This window comes from Phyllopteryx taeniolatus, chromosome 22 (genome assembly GCF_024500385.1).
Source record: "Phyllopteryx taeniolatus isolate TA_2022b chromosome 22, UOR_Ptae_1.2, whole genome shotgun sequence".
NCBI lineage: Eukaryota > Metazoa > Chordata > Actinopteri > Syngnathiformes > Syngnathidae > Phyllopteryx > Phyllopteryx taeniolatus.
The window spans coordinates 68621-76596 of record NC_084523.1 but is presented as its reverse complement, the minus strand read 5'-3'; the positions used below and the strand labels follow the sequence as shown (position 1 = coordinate 76596).

At 42.9% G+C, this 7976-nt stretch overlaps 1 long non-coding RNA gene across 1 annotated transcript; it reads right to left on the bottom strand.

Moving 5' to 3' along the window:
• Nucleotides 1-5254: 5254 nt before the first annotated feature.
• LOC133471913 (uncharacterized) lies at nucleotides 5255-7741 on the bottom strand. The gene is made up of 3 exons (XR_009786444.1): nucleotides 7675-7741; nucleotides 5882-5925; nucleotides 5255-5752 (listed from the first exon to the last, which is right to left on the bottom strand). It is a non-coding gene; the product is annotated as an uncharacterized LOC133471913 (long non-coding RNA).
• Nucleotides 7742-7976: the final 235 nt, after the last annotated feature.

Genomic DNA, 7976 nt, shown 5'->3' with positions numbered 1-7976 from the left:
TTTGCTTAGCTTGCATTAGTATAATGGACAATTTTAGATGTCTCGCCTCCAAAAAGAAGACTCAGCATCATCCGATGGAAGGGCGCCTGAACCAAGGACGTGATCGGATGTGGTCGGGTCGTGACAGGTGTTGGTTCAATATTATGTGTTGTGTCTTATTACTTAGAACATTATGATTTGTAAATCCCTCCTATTTCAAATAAAAGCAGGAGCGAGGGGGGGGGGATTGTTTAGAGCGTGTTGAGAGGCTGTGATCTGAACAATCTCCCATACGCCCTCCTCATGAGAAAAAGAAACCAGCGTCTTCATTCCTTTTGTGTCTATTTTTTATAATGTTGGGTAAGATAAATCCAACATTAAATTGGTCCTTCGAGCCGGATGTCAACACACCCGAGGATTCCAGTTGTGGGGCCGACTTCCAGTTAAGAGACCGTGGCCACGGCAAGTAAGACCCTTTTACGGGACTGGTCTTCGTCCTCCTCAACTGGGATCTGAAGGTTGACGACAATCCACAGGATTGAAGACGAGTGGTGAGTTAAATTTTAAAAATTTTTGGGGGAAAAAAGGATTAAAGAGTGAGTGAATTGCGCGACGAAGAAGTCTGCGGCAGAACAAACCTTGTGTAATACTAGTCACTGGCAAGTAGTCAGATGGACAACGGAATCCGATAAAATCCGTGGGGACGGCGGGGTCCTGTACGTACTTAAATTCCGTATTTCTGTGTTTCTGTGTTTCCGTGTTTTCGTGTGTTTATAAAAACGTTATTAATATCATGTGTATGTGTAAAAGTATGAATGTATAAGACGGGATTGTAAGTGACAACTGAGTTTGGAAGCAAAGGCAAGAATTCTCCGCCCCAATTAGGGTAGAAGCTTGAGAATTACCAAAACTCAGACATTTATTGTCACCCTGTCATTTTTGAATAAAGTCAGTATTTAGGTCACTCTAGGTGCAAATGAACTGACTTCCAAATTCACAAAAATGGGAATAAATAACAGTAAACCGGATCAAAAAATAGACCTAACGTGTAAAGATTGGAAATATGTTCAACTACAAAACCATAGAAGATTTAAACACGTGGATAACCAAATACGGTTTCGCTGGCCAGCTAAATTCGCAAAAAATAGTTCAACTTCAAAACGAAATAAAGTGTCGACACAAAAATGATATATCACAAATACAAAAAGATGGATTTGACGACTTACTCTTCTGGTTAAACTGGACTAATGAGGATGTGAAAAAGGCCGTAGCCGGCATCACACCTTATCAACAACAGTTAAAAAATGCTTTACATGCGAATTCGAAAGAACACATTAACAGATGGGTAGATAAACATTGGATAAACCTAGCAACTGGCCCTCTGGAGGAATATGTTAATCATGCCCTCCACGCAGAAAGAGTGTTAGACAAAAAACAAAAAGAGAAGATAGATGTCTTCCTCGACGAAGAAGCAGAAATATACTATCAAGGCAGAGAGAGAGATAATTTTAGAGGACGCGGCAGAGACCGTGGGAGAGTAAGATATGGTAGAAATCGAAATTATTATGATAATACCATCTGTTGGTGCTGTGGAAACAAAGGCCACATTGCACGTGACTGCCCTAAAAAAAGAAAAAATGAAAAATAAAAGAGAATACGGACAAACTACCGCATGACTAGGCCAGCCTGCTTCCCAACTCAACAAATCCTCTTGTGTAAACATTACAGAGAATGAGGAGGTGGATTTTAATTTACAGGACATTCTGAGTTTGGACACTGAAAAACCTGAAATAACTTTATCAGTAAATGAGAAAGAAATGAAATTTCTTTGTGATACAGGAGCATTAGAGACCCACAGGGGAGAACTTGTAGATTGCCCATTTTCGAAGTCCCGGAGTGCCCTGTGAATTTGTTGGGAAGAGATGGCTTATTCCAACTAGGACTTGTACTCAAACATGAATTAAACATAAATTAAAAAGAGAGGACCTCGATGTAACACTGGAAAACAGAGAAAGTACATTCTATTACACAATCGATATCCCAGACAAACCACCGTTAAACGTGGGAAAGGCCCTGTTGTTCTATCACAAAAATAGAAGATAAAAAAGAATGTGATGAGCTGCAGTAATACAGAGAGCAGCATGCGTACTGTGGTTAATTTTTGTGCACCTGTGCTTCCGAGTCGGTGGTCTTCCGGGAGGACTCCGACTTCCGTCTGGCATGGGGTGAATGAAGATTTCGAGACACTTGGCATTTGGGCTAATTCGATTTATTGAACAGGCCTTAGTGTCATAGCAGCTGCTGCATTGTCAGAACGACGAAAAAGCCCCCGAAAAACCTGGGATCTCAGTTTATCAAGGTTCTAATTCTCTGGGCGTGGAATTAGCCCCCTCCCTCGTTGCATCCGGAAAGATGCTGCTCCTCATGACCATATTTGGAATCGTACCTGCCAGCTGGTGTCTCTTTGGGGGTGTGAAATACCACTACTCGTCTGCTGTCGTCTCTCAGTCTGGTCAATCTTACCCCCGGGGGTCCTTTGTTACGATAATGCCAAACAGTCCTCTTTGAAGACCAGGACCGGTTGTAAACCCCCGACAGGTTTCTGTCAGGGGGATGCAAGACCCCCCAATCAACATATAACTGGTTAAAGGATGTTCTTTGATGTAGAAGTACAAAGAAAAGACAGTTGGTGGGAACACAGGTCTCCAAACATTTGTCCTTCCCAAAGGAACTCTGATTGTATTACTATGAAAATATACTACATAACCCCCCTTTAATGAGATCCCCAAACTCATTACAAACCTAGAGTTACCAAATGACACCTGGCCAGAACCAACAAACCAGCGTTAGCCCAAAAAGTTAACTAATTATCTACAATTTGAAAGAATCTACTTGGTCAAGAAAATCTATCATGCTCCAAGGCATTTACTTATGGTTAACCATTTACTAGGAAAAATAATTATTCTAATAAGGCCGAATCACTCCCTGCGTCTCCTCTTCGCCCCCCGAGGTCACACGTGCGTACCAAACAGCCAAACAAACCAAATCTCCTCCCCGATATTGAAACGGAGCCAATCCCAAATTTATCAATTTGTACGCGCAGCCTCGCGGAAGCGTCAAGGTTTCGCGGCTCTCGGTTGAAAAACCTTTCTCAAAACGAGACGAGGAAAAGAGCGAGAGTCGTGTCACGTGTCCTTCAGAGCCCCGTACATCAAAACACCCAAAGGGGCCCTGACTCGGATGGCGAACCATACACAACAGAATAATACAAACATTGAAATAAATGAACAAAAAACAGCGTAAAACACAAAAAAGAACTGTGGAAGCACACATATCAAAATACACACGAAATAAAAATAAAAATCTTAAAGGTGGTCTCCCTCCATATGGTCTACAGCTCGTGTCATTGATGAAGAAACTGTAACCCCTGCAGGCCCGGGCCGCTGTCCACCATGAATTAGTCCCAGAGTTCAGGTTTATACACACGGGACCCTGAACAGCTCCAGACCACCCCTGGAAGAACAAAAACATCTGCCAGTATTTTGCAACAAAATCAAACTTAATCTAACCCATTTTCAAATGGATATCTAACAGTACAATATATGGAGGGCAGTCAGTTCTACACATCTGAGGCAGGCATGGTAGTGGCCGTTGCTTAATCCGTAAGTGATAATACCCCCCTTGCATCGCTGTATGCCTCCAAACCCCTGCGGACATGACTCCGACGCTTACCATCGCTGGATATTAATTTGTTTTGTAACACCCTTGCATGAAGGAATCTGAGTCTATCCCAGCTGTCATCGGGCAGGAGACGGGGTACACCCTGAACTGGTTGCAAGCCAATCGCAGGGCACATACAAACAAACAACCAGTCGCACTCACAGTCACACCTACGGGCAATTTAGAGTCTCCAATTAATGCATGTTTTTGGGATGTGGGAAGAAACCGGAGTGCCCGGAGAAAAGCCACGGAGGCACGGGGAGAACATGCAAACTCCACACAGGCGGGGCCGGGGATTGAACCCCGGTCCTCAGAACTGTGAGGCTGACGCTCTAACCAGTCGGCCACCATGCCGCCCATTATCACATCACGCTGTCTATTTCAGTCGAAAAATAAGCTCTTGGTCTTAGTTTATCACCTCATTGTTGCGTAAGTACGGAGGTCTTGTAATAGCTTTTCCACTCTACCATTTGAATGAATGTTTTATCATACTTTGGAAGGGCCAGCACTTTCCTGGACACCAAATGTTGTTTAATGTCCCTGAAGGCCTTTTCCGTCCATTTTCTAAGTCCTTCGTTTCTTTACTTCCTTTTTCTATTTTAGACACCATGTTTAGCCAGACAACTATGTCGTCATATCCCTCTTTTATCCATTTTTCTATTATTTTTATGTGGACTTTTATTTCGTCTCGACGTTGAACCAATTTTTCAAATTTAGCTGGCTCGCGACATCGTATTTGGTTATCCATGTGTTTAAATGTTTCATTTTGTAAGGGGTTTGGAGTTGAACATATTTCCAGTCTTTACACGTGAAGCGTTCTCTTGAATCCGGTTTACTGTTATTTTTCCTTATTTTGTGAATTTGGAAGTCAATTTATTTGCACCTAGAGTGACCTTAATACTGACTATTCAAAATGACAGGGTGACAATGAATGTCTGGGGCTTGGTAACCTTCAAACTTTTACCCCCACGGGACGGAGGATTCTTGCACCTGCTTCCAAACCCAGTTGTAATTTGCAATCCTGTCTTATACATTCACACTTCTACACATTCACACGATACTAATAACGTTTTTACAAACCCACGGAAACACGGAATTTAAGTACGTACAAGACTCCGTCGTCCCTTTGACTAGTATTACCCTAGGTTTATTCTTCTACAGACTTCTTTGTTGCGCAATTCTTTCCATCAAAATTGTCCATAATATTAATGCAAGCTAAGCTAAACTATGATAATTTCTACAATTTATTTAACAGGTGCCCAAACCCCTATTCTTTCCTAATTTTCCGCTTTACACCCCCCTTGCGTCATGGGCTAGCCCATGCGCCTCCTGACTTAACTGACCCAAAAAGGGATGGGGGTGCCCCTATGAGACCCTCCTGATTCCTCCCCAATTCGGTGGATTCTTGGCACGCACCCCTAACCACCCGCAGCGGCTTGCAATATCTTACCCCTCAGTCGTCCTGTAATTTAAATTTGCGTTAATTTTCACATCATTCCCCTTTTAGTTCCGTACCTCGTAGAGACCCTAGTTCGTAACCGATATTAGCCCCCAGACTCTAATATCTCATTATACCATAGTTACTCTATATTTATTGTTCATGCCAAAACCCATATATCTGCCACTTGACGAATCATAACCTCTGGAGGGGTGTCAATAGATGGTTCGTATTACTCATTACCCCTCAATCATATCATACTCACCGTCAGTGTCACGCTAAGGTACTTACTACCATATCATGTGAACTCCCTCGACAGTATTGCATTAGACATTCCGATATTGGTCATACTCTGTATCCCACCAGTCATGCATGCACCATATCTTCCTAAGCTCTCCTCCATCCAACTTCCTGTGATGAACCTGCATAAACTAGCAACCTCCAATAACAGTACAGTGTTGAATCAAAGTTCAGAATTGGAATACTAACCTCCCGTTCGGATACATTACGAATCAAGGTGTCCACTTTACCCGGGCACCCTTCTTCGACAGCTGTCTCAGGTCCGCCGGCAGTAGATGTTACTGGTGGGAGTCAGCACAGCAAAGTTCCTAGAGGCTACTCTCCCAGCAAATACACAACAACAGGAATACACTCCACCATCCATTTTTAAACAGGTAATCTTCCCCGTTGCAGAGGCCCAGCTGACAAGTCCTGCAAACAAGTCCTTTAATAAATTAATCACACCTCTGCAAAAGATGCTCCTGCCAAGGGGGTGGACTCCATAATTCCTGCATTCATACCCCAGAGAAGGGACAAGTCGGCAATGGTCACCAAACATTGATATTATTTCCATAAATAACAAATCATATGTTAACACTGATAATTCATTGTTAACACGTTTCCCAACAGTGGCAATGTCAATAGACCAAGAATCACATAAGAATCGGCATTAAGTCAGCACTCCCATAACCTGCAATAGCTCAACACTGTCACACTGCATCCTCCTGGGCGTCCTGAAAAATAAAGTTATGTCCACAAATCAGAGTCTTCCCCGTGTCCTTATGTACACCGTCACAAAGGTCAGTTAATCAACAGTCTGTGTAGACCGTACCCACTTGTCAGTCACAAAGTCCTCAGTCGTCATAAACATGTTAGTCTCAGATGACCCCACAAATTGCATAGAAGCCTTCTCCACATGAGTGAATTTGACCCAGTGGTGCTTCAATCATGCCAGAACTAAAAGTTCGAATTCCTAAAATAGGGTCGTGGCCCAAGAGTACTTAATTTGACCTCCGGCTCCCAACATCTTGGGATGCTATGTTTGATATGGGTGAGACTGACTCTTGTATGTGATCACATTCCCACAATCACTCCATTGGTGCTCCATTTCTGCTTTTAATTAACACAACACAAACATTTAACACAAACCGTAAACATTTAACACAAACCATAAACATTTAATACGACATGACAAGCGAGACTTCTCAGACAATAACATTGACCTGACCGTCCATTTCCACTTACACACCCCACAGACAAAACTGAACACAGAATATATATTGGTTGACGCGTAATTCCCAACCAACCCATTTGGAAGCATTTGCGTGCTTACCCAAGTCGCGGATCAAAATTTGTAATTTGCAAGCTATGAAACTTGTGCAGCCTCCTGAGGCTTTTTTTTTTAACGCAATTAATATCCACCTTCCCTCGTTCCTGTTTGGGCAAAAACCGCCTCCTCCCCTGCCATCACGTAACTAGTATTTGAAAGTTGATCGGTTTGAACTAACTAGTACAATCACTACACGTGGTCTTCCTCCTCAGTACCGCGATATTCCTGCTAGATTGACGATTTAAAAATAGCTCTGTTACCAACTGATTTCTAATTATTACTCCCCAAATGTACCAGAAACGGCTTGCTCGTATTTCGGTCTTTACACCCCCGTCACTGCGCATAATTTTCCCAAGATTCCTCTACCAGTCTACAGGTATCCTTCATTGCTTTTTCCTAATTTCCAATATTACATCTGACAGATCCGCAAATCAAGTCCCCCTCTTCCACGTCAGACCAGATTAATTCATCGATCAATGCCCCTCTTTGTATATTACCCCCTAGTGCCCAAATACAGTAGATGGTCTTGGTCCATCGATATTTACATGTGCAGCGTAGGAGGCTTAGTGAGGCATTTGCTAACAAACTACTAACAGACTCATTAACCAATGGTAGGTGAAATCAAGTAGGAGGTCTGCTCCTTTCTGACCTCTTTCAACCCCTACCGACGTTTAATATAAATTTTGAAGTAGAATTCTATCTGAGGACTGCATGACCTCATACTCCCATAATGGCAAAAATATTTCTAATTTCTCCCACAATCCTATCTAGTGCCTCTGCCCACCCCACTGACTAGGGAGATTTCTGACTCTAAGTAAAATTTAACCCTTCTTATACTGAAAATTCCTAAATATATGCCCTGCCTAGCCTTTACCATTTATTGCTGTTCAAGGGCAGGTGACCTGCTTAATACCGATGACCAAATTACCTCAAGTGTGTCCCCACCATCTTCCGACGAGCCACTGATCACCGACCGACTCCGACCTTCGTCCCTCATCATATTGTTCCAATTCGCTTGGTAAACGTGGAGACACAGGACCATTCAGCTGCTCTTTGTCTTTCCAGCTTTTTGCCGTCTCCACCACCAAGTCCTTTCCTTGACTCTCTTTCTGTCATGAGAAACATCCTTCATATAGATGCAATCGTCAGGTTGAAGAGTCTTTCTCAGTCTCTCGTGACAAATAATAACAGTGGCGCCCCCCTTGCTTGCGTCACGGCATTGCTTATGTC